The sequence below is a fragment of the Pan troglodytes genome, chromosome 3, assembly GCF_028858775.2.
Source record: "Pan troglodytes isolate AG18354 chromosome 3, NHGRI_mPanTro3-v2.0_pri, whole genome shotgun sequence".
In the NCBI taxonomy this organism is placed as follows: domain Eukaryota; kingdom Metazoa; phylum Chordata; class Mammalia; order Primates; family Hominidae; genus Pan; species Pan troglodytes.
Window position 1 is genome coordinate 40942501 of NC_072401.2, and position 15751 is coordinate 40958251.

The 15751-nt window shown below is 43.7% G+C and overlaps 1 protein-coding gene across 12 annotated transcripts in view; it reads right to left on the reverse strand.

Annotated features, from left to right (window-relative positions):
• Positions 1-11063, reverse strand: part of RBM47 (RNA binding motif protein 47) — a 205461-nt gene extending 194398 nt beyond the window's left edge. For 4 of the 12 annotated variants that reach the window (XM_063808754.1, XM_054683772.2, XM_063808752.1 and 1 more), the window contains exons 1-2: positions 10831-11060; positions 10515-10673 (exon numbers count right to left, since the gene is read on the reverse strand). The gene's annotated coding sequence lies outside the window, so the exon portion shown is untranslated. Of the gene's footprint in view, positions 1-9447; positions 9951-10159; positions 10236-10514; positions 10674-10830 lie in introns of those variants that run through there. The other 8 variants (XM_063808753.1, XM_024356071.2, XM_009447535.5 and 5 more) reach the window with 6 other exon arrangements.
• Between the last annotated feature and the right edge of the window lie 4688 nt (positions 11064-15751).

The following is a 15751-nucleotide window of genomic DNA, read 5'->3' on the forward strand; positions in this document are numbered from 1 at the left end:
AACACTTTGGGAGGCCGAGGCCGCGGATCACTTGAGATCAGGAGTTTGAGTCCAGCCTGGCCAACACGGTGAAACCCTGTCTCTACCAAAAATACAAAAATTTGCCAGGCCTCATAGCTCATGCCTGTAATCCAGCTACTCAGGAGGCTGAGGCAGGAGAATCGCTTAAACCAGGGAGGCAGAGTTTGCAGTGAGCCAAGATCACACCATTGCACTCCAGCCTGGGCGATAGAGTGAGACTCAGTATAAAAAAAAAAAAACAAAAAAAAAAAACTCTGGGCCGGGCACAGTGGCTCACACCTGTAATCCCAACACTTTGGGAGGTCAAGGCGGGCGGATCACGAGGTCAGGAGTTCGAGACCAGCTTGGCCAACATGGTGAAACCCGTTTCTACTAAAAATACAAAAATTAGCCAGGCATGGTGGCGGGCGCCTGTAATCCCAGCTAGCCAGGAGGCTGAGGCAGGAGAATGGCTTGAGCCTGGGAGGTGAAGGTTGCAGTGAGCCGAGATCATGCCATGGCACTCCAGTCTGGGCGATAAGAGCAAGACTCCATCTCAAAAAAAAACAAAAAGTCTGTATCTGGGCAAGAAAAATAAGTCCTTTCAATGTGTCTAGTTTATAAACCCATTTAATTCATATTTACTGGTTCTATATTTTGGTAAATAATTACCACCAGCTCCCTCTATATAGTATATTACCAAAGACAAGTCTAATTTAACATTTATATGCTATTCATTTTTTCTTTTCTTTTAAAATTTTTTTTTTAATAGAGAAGGGTTTTCGCCATGTTGCCCAGGCTGCTTTTTAACTCCTGGGCTCAAGCAATCCACCCACCTCAGTCTCCCAAAGTGCTGGGATTACAGGCGTGAGCCACTGCACCTGGCCCCCCTATTCATTTCTAATGTCCCATTCAGTGCATATGATAAGAAATAAGATGATTTGCAGAAAGAACTATGAACATTAGCTCTTTGTTTATTAGGCATAATTTGTCTGTGTATTTTTTGAACTCCTCAACAAATTGTGATGATGTCTTCCAAATCAATTTAGAAGGAAAAAAAAAAAAAAAACCCAAAATCCAAATAATTCTAAATCAGCCACAAACCATGACTGACAATAGTCGGAAATAACTAAATCCAGGCTCTTCATCTACCCTCAGCAGACTTTATGTACTATTGCCTTTTTTTACTGCAAAGAACCTTCCTGGAGTCTGTACTACCTTCAAGATGGTTTTAGGGTCCCCAAGCCTAGTAGCCACAGGATTCTACCAGCAACTGAGGAAGCCCTTTTCAGTGAATTATGGATCTAAACAAGGCAAATGAACGCAGAGAGGGAACTGTGCCTCCAAAGGCCACGAAAAGCAATTTTGCCAAACCTAGGTAATTGTCCAAAGGAGAGAACGAAGCCAGGGCTAGCAAACAAACGTGACAGATCAGAGAATTGTTTTGCCACTTGGTAAAGGCAAGATCAAGTATTTGTATAAAGGTTCTGGGGGAAAATTAAAGAGTCAAACAATGACTCTGGCACTTCCGTTTCATACCAGGTCAAGACAAAAATACCTAATTGAGCTCTGCAACTGAGAACAATCTAAATGGAATCCTGTAGCAGCAATTGGCACTTGTGGAAACCTCAAAGGTGAAAAGAGATAGTTAAGAAAATTTGTCTTGACAGTTACTTTCAGAACAATCATTAATTATAATTAAATGACAGTAGAAAAGGTGATAAACAATATAGTAACATAAGTCAGTCAAGTGTAATTATCTGTAGGGCATGCAATTCACAAAATGGTTCAAAACAGAGGGCTATACATTTAGATGTAAATCACAAAAAGATTGCCAAAGAGGAGGCTCTGATTTGGAAACAGGGAAGCTCTGAAATGGGGAAGTGCTGAAATGATTGCGACATCCCCACATTTGTCCCTGCCTTGCACGTTACTTAGTCATCAGCCTCCATCAAGGACTTGTGGTGGCAGAGAAAATAAACCACAGAAAACATGGCAGCCTCCTGGGAGAGGTCTGGGAGAAAACCCATGCTCATTCAGAAAGGTATGTTCGTGGTTATATTTCGAGTAAAACGCATTCAGTCACGCTTGAAACGTGTAAAAGCCTGTGTGTCTTATTCATTTATTCAACAAGTATTTATGGAGCACCTACTCTGTGGCAGACGCTCCTCTAATGTGCTTGGGATACACCAATGAATGAAGTAGACATTCTAGTCAGGGAGAGACAGATAATAGGTCACACAATTACATAGTATGCTACAAAGCGATAAATACCAGAGAGAAAGCAGGGTAGCGAGACGGAGGATGCGGGCAGGAAGGAGGAATTGCTGTTTTAACCAGGAGAAGGCAGAGCAAAGACTTGAAGGAGGTGAAGGAGTGAAGCATGGAGATGTCTGGGGATGATGGTTCAGGCATCAGGGGCAGCCAGTGCAAAGGCCCTGTGGTATGAATGTGCTGGGCACACCCCATCAAGAAAAGGAGTGTGGTTAAAGCAGAGGAAGTAAGGATGTGCGTGGTAGCAGGTGAGGTTAAAGAGGTGATGGGACTAGAAATAAAGTCATTCACTGGCTTTTGAGTGAGATAGAGAAGCTCTAGAAAGTTTTCAGCAGGGGACTGACACGAGCTGACTTCTGTTTTAAAAGAGTCACTCTGGCCAGGTGAGGTGGCTCACACCTGCAATCCCAGCACTTTAGGAGGCCAAGGTAGGCAGATCGCTTGAGGCTAAGAGTTCGAGACCAGCCTGGCCAACATGGTGAAACTCCATCTCTACTAAAAACACAAAAATTAGCCAGGCATGGTGGTGCATGTCTGTAATCCTAGCTACTCAGGAGGCTGAGGCAGGAGAATCACTGGAGCCTGGAAGGCAGAGGTTGCAGTGAGCTGAGATCGTGCCACTGCACTCCAGCCTGGTTGACAGAGTGAGACTCCATCTCAAAAAATAAAAGAGTCACTCTGGATACTGGGTTAAGAAAGGAGTGTGCGGGGAGAGCGGTGAGGACAAAGGTGGAAGCAGGGGAGCAGATAAGCAGATTCTGCAGACGTATCCACCCTTCCGTGACTAGCTCTAGCCAATGGAGAAAGGTCAAGACCTTTCATACATGACCAGGGTGTATGAGAACATGGGTGTTACCATTTAATTTCAGGGTCTGTGTGCCTCCTGCAGTTCCCACCGGAGAAGTGACTCCTAGGTTTCAGGCTGGGCTTGTCCGTATCATATGAGCTGGCAGTTTCTGTTTACTCATTGGCAAACTGACATATACCTTGAGGTAGATCCTGGAGCCCACAATGTGGAGCAAAAAGCAAAGGAGGTCCCTGGGCCAAACTACTGTTTGCACCAAATGGGAAGGGCTAACTTGTTATTGGATTTCTCTTTGCTCTGCAAATAGGATTTCACTAGAGGCAATTCTTCTAATACTTCTTCAGCCACCTGTCCTTCCTCATCTCTTTTCCTAGTAACTAAGAGTACACCGTCAGCCCACCAGAAAAGCCACACTGCTGTGATTCATTGATATTCACCTGATACTGCCCTTTCACTCTTGGATTTCTTGGTTGACCCTCCGTATTTTTTAGAGGTGAGATCTCACTATGTTACCCAGGCTGGAGTGCAGTGGCTAGTCACAGGCGCAATCATAACGTACTAAAGCCTTGAGCGCCTGTCATCCAGCGACGCTCCTGCCTCAGCCTCCCAAGTAGCTGGGACCACAGGCATGAACCACCATGCTCAGCTCTTCACTCTCCCTAATTTTGAGAAAACATACTTTTTTCCTTCTAGTAATGACCTAATAAGTTTTTTCTAATTACAAAAAAATGCACTTTTTTCCTCCTCATCATTGCTTATTGGCAACTCTCAGCCTTTTAAAGGATATTAAATAGCAGACAAAGAGGTATAAACTTGTTTGTTTGTTTTTTGTTTGTTTGTTTTTAGTTGGAGTCTTGCTCTGTCAAGGCTGGAGTGCAGTGACGCAATCTCGGCTCACTGCTACCTCCGCCTCCCGATCTCAAGGGATCCTCCCACCTCAGCCTCCCTGGTAGCTGGGATTACAGGCGTGTACCACCACGCCTGGCTAATTTTTGTATTTTTTGTAGAGATGGGGTTTTGCCATGTTGCCTAGATTGTTCTCAAACTCCTGGGCTCAAGTGCTCTACATGCCTTGGTCTCCAAAAGTGCTGGGATTACGGTGTGAGTGACCAAGCCTGGCCCAGATTAATTTATTTAATCCTTATAATAACCCTGTGAGGTAGGCATTTTACAGTTGGGGAAACTGAGTCACAGAGATTTCTTTTTTAGTTAGCCTGCCTAAAGTCACATGTAAGTGGCAGAACTAAGATTGGAACCAAGGCAGCCCATGCTCCTAGCCACTCTGCTATGGAGTGTGAATTTAGTATGAATAGCCATCCTTTCCCTAAAATGTGCATCTTTACTCTAGATAAACCCCTTTTTTTCTCACCACATGACCAAACTTTGCTGATTACCCTGATAACAAACTAGCCCACAGTGCTGAGCTCTCCTCCATGCCAGCATGCTGCAGCCTTTTATAATCTAACTAAACTCTAAGGTAAAGCCATAACCACCTCATTCTTCCCTGGACATGTCTAAAATAGTAAGATCATCCTCATGGAGAAATAGATCATAGGTATTAACTGGTAGTACATAAAACAAAAACATTAGGCCATTGCATTTTCTGTTAATAAGAAGTTGCAGTGCCCCATTAAATTTTCTGTGTCACCAAACCCTCCCAGTTGTAGTTACACAAAGGCAACTTTGTCTTGAGAAGGCTACTGGGAAGATGGGCCTAATCTTGGCAAGGGCTTGGTGTACCGAGAACCATGTTATTATTTTTTAATCAAATGACAACACACAAAAAGAAATATTATTTAAGCCATCTTTTCTTTTTCTTTTTTTTTTTTTTTTTTGTTGTTGCCCAGGCTGGAGTGCAGTGGCGCGATCTCAGCTCACTGCAACCTCCGCCTCCTGGGTTCAAGCGATTCTCCTGTCTCAGCCTCCTGAGTAGCTGGGACTACAGGCACCCGCCACTATGCCCAGCTAATTTTTGTACTTTTAGTAGAGACAGGGTTTCACCCTATTGGCCAGGCTGATCTCGAACTCCTGACCTTGTGATCTACCCGCCTTGGCCTCCCAAAGTGCTGGGATTACAGACATGAGCCACCGCACCCAGCCTAAGCCATCTTTTTAAAAGTCACAGTGCTATTATCATCACCAACTTGGAACCCTAGTTTTTGAAACACAAATGGTTTACCTGAGCTTACAAGGCTCAAATACACATTTTCAGAATAGGAATTAAATTGATCTAAGAGAAACAACACCCAAAAAAACCCTGTCCATTTTGTACTTCTGTACTTTTTGTTTTTCTTGGGGCACGTGAAATGCTTTACAAACATGATTGAGCCAGGTCTCAGTGCTCTGAAAGGTAGATACTTTTTATTATAATTTTAATATGCTGACATTTCCTTGGTCAGGTACAGGCGTCCTGTTCCTGTTTCAGCTGCACAATGCCCTGCATTCATTGTACACTCACCCACTGCCCATTGGTACATATACTTAACTCTTGCTCACCCACATGTGGATTATCCATAGCGTCTGGGAACAGGTTGTCTTCCACCCCAGCTGGTGGATACTCAGGGAATATGAGCAAAACTGACAATTCATTGAAGCAAGGCACAATCAGGAGGCCAAAGCTGTCAGCAACTCCCCTTTCATTCAACGTACACCTACCAGGAACCCACTATGGTCTTCGTGCAGGGCCACCATGTTCATGAGAACCACAAACATATAGCATCCCCAAAGACAAATATCGTGATTTGGGGAGACTGGATGTTGTTTTCTTGATTAATGTGGCTGAGTGTAATCTATAAATAAAGCATACATTTTGCAGAACCAGAAATCTCCTGAGACAAAAAGATTGATATTTTCCTAAAACACAAAGGGTTTTCAGGGTTACACTAGCACTCTGTCTTCTCCTGATGTCATCTCCCTGAAATGGCCTTCAGAAAAGCAGAGATTGTGCTTTTGATTTCTAAAATGACTCCACTCTAAAAGCTTTGATAGGGTGCACCAAAGAGCTACTATAGTCACAATCACTTCTATGTGATCAGCTTATTTATGTATTTTACTTTACAAACACATAAACCACATGCATCTAGACACACCCACAAATCGTTGTTTACATAAACTAAGTTCCTATGATGACAAAAATGGAAGATTCATAACAACCAAAAAAGACGCTGCTATTAAATATGCAAGTTACATAAACCGAGCTGTAATTGTTTTGTTTTTTTTTTCAGGTGTCCTTAAACCACACAGAAAGTAGAGGAAAGGCAGAGAGTGGGAGTATGGTTGAAGGGTTTGTGCCTTTTGTAATCAGTTTACTTTTGGTTTTACCAAGAGATGATATCTTGAATTCATTCAAACTAGTGTCTATTGCAGTACACTAGGAACATCCGAATTACAAAAGGAGAGGAGGAGCCTCCACTTCCCACAGTTGCTAGTTTACGTGCAATCCTTTGAGGGCATTGGTAATCTCCATGTGAGCTTTCTGGTAAATTCCACACTAGGACCACATTCAGAACTTACCTGTTTCTTGGCCATTTATTCCTCTAGACACTCTCCCTTTCTACTTTCACTGGAAAATGAAAGTTTTCCTCCCCCACACCTTTTTCAGAGCAAAAGATACGAGAACCTTAAAAGCAGGTGGTCATTGACTTCAAGGGGACGAGATCGCCCTCCCCACTGCCTCCCCCCGATACAGATGCTGACAGAATAGACGGGGAAGCAACTATGAGAGAAACAGAAGCAATCAGAACTCCAGCTCAGACGATCTCAGGAGTTTTACCAACAGGATGATTCAGGACCACACACAAAAAATGGCAGGGTGCCATTTCCCCCAAATCTCTCCAGCATAAGATGGAAACAACAACTTGAGGTGGCAACTGAGCAATTAGTTACTGAACATTTCTATGACAATTCTCTGAAGGCTCCAAAGGCCTCCTATCTTGAAACCCAGGTCATCTCTGCATTGCTATTATTGAAAATCTTTATGCAGTTGCTCTTTGAAGCCATTACTTGGAGCAGTAATGTTGGGACCAACACACACCTTTTATGATATTAAACCAGAAAATCAGCATCATCATTAAGACACAGAGACTGTTCCCAAGAGGGAAAGAAAATATATCTCCTAATCAGGCCAGTAGCTGAAACACTGCAATATAACCTGTAGCTTGGAATCACGGTGACAAGCACTTAAAGCTGCATTTAATGTCTTCATTGTAACTTCATCAAAGTTTGGCACACAAATTCTACCTTTATTCTAAACATACCCTTTTTTCTAAGTCTCATGAATCCCAAACTTAAACCCTCTTCAGAGTTTTTTTTTCCCCAGAATTATGTATGTTCCGGGATAACCTAATCACAGTTTCACTTGAGCCTGGGTCCAATTTTAAGAAAATCTCCCTCCCTTCATGCTTATATCCACTCCCCTGACCTTTTCTGAAAAATCAAGAGACTTAAGATGTGGAGGCGGAAACTTACCGAAATAGCCAAATGCTTTTCTATAGCAATGAAAGCTCAGTCATTTGGGACATGATTTAATCTTGAGCTTCAGAGCAGAATTTGAAAAGCAAATTAAATCCTTTTGTAAGAAAATAATTTCATCTTAACCCAATCTTTTAAAAAATCATTACTTAGAACAGTAAACCAAATAGTCTAATATGAATGTTCTTATCATGTGAGGAAAAAAATGAGTAGTCTTTAACACTAGTTAGAGCAAGTCTATAGAACACGTGTCCAGAAGCATGTAGTTCCCTTGCTTTCTGTCTTTATTTCATCCTCAGTATCACTACTGCTTTGGGCAGAATTCTTTCAAAATTTAATTTAAAGCAGCACAGTGGGGGAATCAAAAATAAATATGTTGACTCTTAAAAATATAGAGATTGGTAAAAAAAATGATGATGATGAATTCTCAATCCTACAAACTTCTGTAAACGCAAAAACCAAGAGGAAGATAATAAATCTTTAATAATTGATTGATATTCAGAATATCTTGATCTAATTAATTTAAAGCATGGCCTACCTAGCCAGGGAAAGGACGGCAGAGCTAGGCTTATTTCTTCATTTGACACATACTGAAAGTTAATAATGAAGCTAGGTGCTTGGGAAATTTCTGAGACCCCATCCTTCCAGCATGCAATAATTAAGTCAAAGAGGCCAACAGTGTGTATATCAGAACAAGGTGAAGGGTAAAGCAGACCAGAAAAAATTATTAAAAACCAAACCATCTCCTCCTTTCTTTTTTTCCTTCTGTTTTCCTTTCAGACTGGGTTGATTTTAGTTCCCTCCAAGACTTCAAGTCAGCGCTCTAACAAAGATCATTGTTTAAATTAATAGCAACACAAACTCCCACAAAGTGATCTCTTCTTATGCTCTAGGTTGAGTACTTTGGTTTATCTAGAGGTTGTGTGTTATGCCGCTGACCACCTTTCACCTTTTAGAATCGGCACCTGCAATTCTCAAATGCTCTGGATCTAATTGCCAACCTTTTGAGCTCAAAACTTCGGCAACCCCTTCATGTTGAGTTGTCAACCCTTTGCTTTCCCTCCCCTGAGAAATTCGTATGACCTTGCCTTAAAACTTTAAAGAATACATTTTTAAATCTATATTCCTGCTAAAGAAAACAGTGAGTCATTAAAATACCACCAGAAAAAAAAAAAAGGTTTGATTTTTAGTTCAGGTCGGTAATGGCCTGTAAGTACCTTGAAGATGGTATCTTCCTATCACTTATGCCTTGGGACAGTACCCAAGAGTGGCTGAACTTTTACCTAATTAAAAAATGAGTCATTTATTTGAAAAATTCCACTTCCATTTATTTTATCTGATTTCTTAAATATCCGGTCAACTGCTAATTTGTCAGATGTCATAATTCGTCAGTCCTACCCTTTTCTACAGGCTGAATTTTTAATTTGAAATAACTACACCTCTACCGAGTGTTACTTTCAGACGTAAATTACTGCAGGAAGACCCCCCTCTGCCTTGGTTAACACTTAAATGAGATGCCTCCTGTCCAGGACGCTTCCTCAGTCTCACTGTAATAATCTGAGTCTAAAGTCACCTGTGCTTCTGGGCGGTCCAATCACGTATTTTCAAGAGTGAAAAAAAAATCAGTTTCTTTTATGGGAAAAGATTCATCACTACAGGAAACACGATGGGGCTGACTGTATATGATTATCTGCCTTCCCAGAGGTTGACCCTTTTAAAACCGTTTTATAAACCCTTTATTTCCCACTAAATATACCCAGAGACAGAAGATGAGTGATAGCATGAGGGATAAGGGCTAAAGAGAGAAGAATAAGAAAAAATATATACACTTCAAAAATTGGGACCCAAATGTAAGATTAAGGGACAATAGTTAGAAGGACTACCAAAAACCACCTTACCTTTCCTTGTTAAGTTTTTGGAGCCGCCCACTTCAGAAATTAACACCATTCACAGCCCAGGAGCAACTTAACACAGCTAGGAAGTCACCTACAACATCTTCTCGTCCGCCTTCTTTTTAATGTAAAACCAAAATAAGGAGTGTCCAGCGACTCCCCACCGCGCCGCTTAAAGCAACAGAGCGTTTTAGGCTTAACTCCCAGGCTCTGGGAATTCCAGTGGGTCAGAATTGCTTAACCTTGGAGACTTGCAGAGAGAAAGTCTCCAGGAGGACCGCTCCCCAAACCCTGGGTTCTCTCTATCCCAAGCTGCACATTCCACAGTGGAAAGCGGGAGCGGCGACCCGAAGGCAGCGAAGTTCTCTCGGGCTCAGCTCCCGAGGCCGGGAGCGCGCGGCGGTTCCACCCGCAGAGCGGCGCCGGGTCCCGGCTGCGTGGGGCGCTGCGCACGGGAGCGCTCAGCGTCTAGTCTGCGGGCCCTTCCCGGTTCCCTCCCTCTCTCCTCCCGCCGCCCGCCCCCTGCCGAGGCCATCCGCCTCACAGTAGCAAGGTTGTCTCTCCTCTACTCCCTTCCCTTAAACTCACCAAACCAGATTTTTACTCCCAACACCGGCAACTTCCCGTAAATCTGCCCTGAAATTTTATCCTGCTGGCTGAGCCTCCCCTGGCTAAAGGCCAGTGCCACATTCCTGTTGTTTTTTAGGAGCGCAGATACCTTTGCTGAAGGTTCAAAGAAAATCGGCCTTGATGGCAGAGACTGGGGGACTTGACCAGACGGACTTCTCTCCCCGCCCCAAAAGTCACATGCCTTTCAGACACCCAGAAGTGGCACCTGCTCCACCTGGGGGCATCTGTCCGAGTCAGACGCTCGGCCCCCTTCGGGCTGTTCCGAGAAACCCAGCCAGAACCACGTTGGAGAAATTAGGAACCTGCTGTTGAATTTCAAGCCGATCGGAACCGCCCTGCTCCCTTTCTTCCCCCCATAAACAAGTCGCTGGACGAGGTGGGATCTCTGCGACCCCCGCGTGCCCGGGGAGAGCTCCCGGGGCGAGCTCCCGGGGCGTCCTTACCTGGGGCCGAGCATGGCTTGGCCGCGCGCAGGCAGGAGCGTCACGCGGACGGGGCCCTGACCTTTGCCGGGGCCTTCGCAGCAGGGCCTGGGGCCTGGGCGCTGCTCGTTCAGAAGTGGCTCATTTTAATGCGCTCTGACCTAGAGTTACGGAGGGTTTCTAGAAAGGGAACAAAAAAACACTGCATTTAGAAACAGCAGCCAAGCCCTCGCTTCACCTTGCCTGCTCTCTGGGGAGTTGGCTCGAACCCCCACCCCATCCCAATTCCCAAGAAACCCAGATGTCCGCAATCCGCGCCCCACCCCCTTCGCCTTACCTGTTTATACAAGAGTTAAGGAGCCTCCCGCATTTCAGTGGAGCGCTAAGCCTGTTTGTAGCCGCGGAATGGGCCAACAGGAATCGAATTCTGTGACTAAACAAACTAGAAGAGGAAGCAGGCACCACCAGGAACCTAAAACAGAGTTGTGATTTCGGGTTGCAGTGTCATTCAGCTGAGGGGAAAGAAAAAAATACCGGGCTACTTTAGTGAAAGAATGTTCCAAAAATGGTTCTTTGCTGGTTGAGTTAACACATGCAAAGAGCTTAGAACGGTGCCTAGCACACAGTGTTAGCTGCCGTTATTGTTGTTGTTATTCTTCTTATTATTATTTACATTATGGCTTTTTTCTGAAGAAGGGGTGTGTGGTCAGAGTTAGACATGGGCTGTAGCCCCAGCATTGCCACTCACCAGCTGTGAGGCCATGAGCAAGATATTTAATCTCTCCCAGCCTCAGTTTCTGGAAGATTCTAACGATGGGATTTTTACAAACAGTTTTCATTCATTGCTGACAGTCTTGAATACAATGGGAAATAAAGTCCCTGTAAAGGGTAGCCAACTGAATTTCATCTCACTTAAAAGTTACAAGATTGACAAGAGAAATGGAGATAAATTTGCCTGCGTTCCATGAAGCTCACTAACGGGAAGGAAATTCAGGGCCCAGCAATCACCCATCTGCTGTGCTTAATTCTCATTTGTATTTTGGCACTTGACCTGGCGTCTAACCCTGGGATAGTTACTTATCCCAGACTGGGCCGGACAAATAATGACCCTTGCCGTTTGAAAAGCAGTATGAAAGAGAGGGAAATGATTTTGAAACTCCTCATAAATATTAAAAAGTGATTATTGAAGGCTAAAATGTTATCAGTGCCTCCACCCTTTATCCTCCATTTAACTTCACATTTAAAGAAAGAAATCATAATCCCTTTCCATTAGTGAGGCCCTTTTTACTTTATGGAGCACTTTCACCCTTCTTACTTTATGTGATCCTTACAAAATGATCCTATGAGCTATTTTGTCCCCATTTTGCAGATGAAGACACTGAGATCACACAGGTTAAGTGTAAGTCCAAGGTGGTGAGGCCAGGACTGGTTCTCAGTTCTAGTTAATTTTTTTTTTAAGTTGAAAAATCAAACTGGATTTATTAAAATATATATAAATAACCCTCATTTTTCTTTATTTCATCAGTATTGGAAAGTTAAGTGAAAATTAATTAAAAAGTAATAGTCCTAAGAGAGAGAAATAAAGGCTGAAGGGGTATCAAGAAAACCATAAATTTAAAAAGCAGCATTTGCCACCTTTGGGAAAAATGATGCCTTAAAACCAGCAAAGCATTCTGGAACATTTTAAATCCTTCTGATCTTTTATCTTCTCATGAGGCAAAATTTAACCCAGACAAATTCAACATTTCCTGTGTTTTAGGTTCATTGTTTGTCAATACCAGCCAGCATGTACTGTGAACAGCAGGCAGTGGGAACTCTCTTAGCTAAGTTCCCTCACCAGACCTAAGGGTTGACGCTGCCAGGCACAAACAACGGCTCCACCCCCTTAAGACAACTAAAAAACCCAGCTCCATATTAGCCTGAAATTTTCTTTTCTTTTCCAGAAGTATCTGGATTATGGCCTCAAAAAAGGCTCGCTGTCACAGACTGTCTGAGCTGAAGGATTCTAGAGGGGACATTCTCGCTGGGCACGGTGGCTCACGCCTGTAATCCCCACAATTTGGGAGGTCGAGGCAGGCAGATAACCTGAGGTCAGGAGTTCCAGATGAGCCTGGCCAACGTGGCGAAACCCCGTCTCTACTAAAAATACAAAAATTGGCTGGGCATGGTGGCAGGCACCTGTAATTCCAGCCACTCGGGAGGCTGAGGCGGGAGAATGGCTTGAACCTGGGAGGTGAAGTTTGCAGGGTGCCGAGATCGCGCCACTGCACTCCGGCCTGGGCGAAAGAGCAAGACTCCATCTCAAAAAAAAAAAAAAATACATAAATACATAAATAAATTTTAAAAATGATAAAAATAAAAGAAATTTGTAAGTGTGGAGGTCAGTGACTCCAGATGAACTGGAACTGGAGTCAGGGAAAACTCCTGCTTGAGGAGGCTCAGGTTCCACTTCAGGAAGTGAGTCCTCATCTCAAAGAGGGTCAGTTACCCTTTTTCAGATGTTGCCTGCTCCTTCTTCAGTTTTGCCCACTGACACCTATGAAATGGGTATATCCTTTCTTTCTTTTTTTGCACTCCATATCCGCTGGAGAAATGGGTATAATTCTTGTTCCTATTTCTCACTGCCCTCCCCAGGAACATGACAAAAATAAAATAGATTTTTCTAAGTGGCAGGCTATAGCAAAACAAATGTGAACTTTTATGATTTCTTTTTTGTGGCTAACCTTGGCGCCTGTTTTATTATTATTATAATTATTTTAATTCTTAGGCCCACTCCATTTTCCTGGGGCATTTTAGTTTTCTAGACCCTTGTCTTTTACTTTCTGTTTTCTTCTTTTCCTTCTGCCTATGAGGCAATGTTCCGGAGTGAGTGCAAACAGCATGAAAATTAGTTTCCAATAGATTTGAGTTTGAATCTCAATTTTTTCTCTGAGCTATGTGATGTTGGACAAATTGCTTAATCGCTTTGAGTTTTAGTGTCTTCATTTATAAATTAATAACAGCTATCTTTCTGGATTTCTTTTTGTTTGTTTGTTTTTTCTGAGATGGAGTCTCACTCTATTGCCCAGGCAGGAGTGCAATGGCACAATCTCGGTTCACTGCAACCTCTGCCTCCCAGGTTCAAGTGATTCTCCTGCCTCAGTCTCCTGAGTAGCTGGGATTACAGGCGCGCAGCACCATGCCCAGCTAATTTTTGTATTTTTTTTGTTAGTAGAGAGGGGGTTTCACCATGTTGGTCAGGCTGGTCTTGAACTCCTGACCTCGTGATCCGCCTGCCTCAGCCTCCCAAAGTGCTGGGATTACAGGCGTGAGCCACCACGCCTGGCCTTTTTTTTTTTTTTTTTTTTTTTGTGACAGAGTCTCGCCCTTGTTGCCCAGGCTGGAGTGCAATGGTGCGATTTTGGCTAGCTCGAACCTCCACCTTCCAGGTTCAAGCGATTATCCCAAGTAGTGGGGATTACAGGCATGCACCACCATGCCCAGCTAGTTTTGTATTTTTAGTAGAGACAGGGTCTCACCATGTTGGCCAGACTGGTTTCGAACCCCTGACCTCAGGTGATCCACCCGCCTCAGCCTCCCAAAGTGCTGGAATTACAGGCGTGAGCCACTGCAGCACCTGGCCATCTCTCTGGATTTCTACAAGAGTTAAATGAAAGCTAAAATCTCAGCATGGTCCTTGGCACATAGAAGTTACTGAAGAAATGGTATTTCCTTTTGAATCTGGAAAGAAACCTGCTCCACAGCTCACAAAGAATTGTCTTTCCCATGCTTAAGTCTTAGATCAAATAACACTACCTAACACACCCTCATCAAGAGAGGTAAGCCACAATAGAAAAATAACCAGTCATGTGCATACCATTTGCACTCATGGGCATAGCATGTACGTAGCATTTCCAATGATAAATTTATTATCACCTTTGATCATCACAACTGTGAGAGTTAAATATGGATAAGGCAGGGCTGGGCACAGTGGCTCACACCTGTAATCCCAGCACTTAGGAGGCCAAGGCAGGTGGATCACCTGAGGTCAGAAGTTCAAGACCAGGCTGGTCAACATGGTGAAACCCTGTCTCTACTAAATATACAAAAATTAGCCGTGTGTGGTGGCGGCTGCCTGTAATCCCAGCTACTCTGGAGGCTGAGACAGGAGAATCACTTGAACCCTGGAAGCAGAGGTTGCAGTGAGCCGAGATCGCACCATTGCACTCCGGCCTAGGCAACAAGAGCGAAACTTCATCTCAGAAAAATAAATAAATAAATAAATAAGTGGATAAGGTACAAAACAGTTGTATCACCCCATGGTTCAGATTAGGAAAGTAAGGTTCTCAGTAGTTGCTATAAGTTGCAGAGCCAAGTTTTATTTTGTTTTTGTTTGTTTGTTTGTTTTTACTGCTTTTCACTATTCCACACTACTGAAACTATAGAGATGGGGTCTCATCATGTTATCCAGGCTGGTCTCAAACTCCTGGGCTCAAGTGGTCTGGCTGCCTTGGCTTCCCAAAGTGCTAGAATTACAGGTGTGAGCCACCGCACCCAGCCTGAACCTAAGCTTTCTATTGTGACTGGTGATTATTTCTCTCAACAGGTATTATTCAGAAAAGAAATCCTTTTTTTTTTTTGAGACGCAGTCTTGCTCTGTCGCCCAGGCTGGAGCACAGTGGTGCAATCTCGGCTCACTGCAACCTCTGCCTCCCGGATTCAAGAGATTCTCCTGCCTCAGCCTCCCAAGTAGCTGGGATTACAGATGTGCACCACCATGTCCAGCTAATTTTTGTATTTTTTAGTAGAGACAGGGGTTTCACCATGTTGGCCAGGCTTGTCTTGAACTCTTGACCTCGTGATCCGCCCACTTCGGCCTCCCAAAGTGCTGGGATTACAGGCATGAGCCACCACGCCCGGCCAGGAAATCCTATTTTAATCCAGAACATGCAGCTTGACCAGAGAGACCTCTCATCCCCACAGTTTCTAAAGCCTCCACTTTCCCCATAGGGTGGCCACACCCATAGAAGCTTGTTCTAAAAAATATTTTTGTTTTCAATTTTAATATTAAACTCCCACTAAATCTAATATGTGCAAATTTAAGACGTTTTATTCCAGGGCACTCTTTAATCCAAAGGATTTAGCCCAGGGCCTACCCCTAGAATGCAGTAGCCAGCCCATAGGATGAGGGAGAGCCATTCAGAACTCATTTAGAAGGGAGTCTGGGCTGTTGGTTTCCGTGCCACACCATAGGAGGGCCCCTGACTGAATTTTAAAAA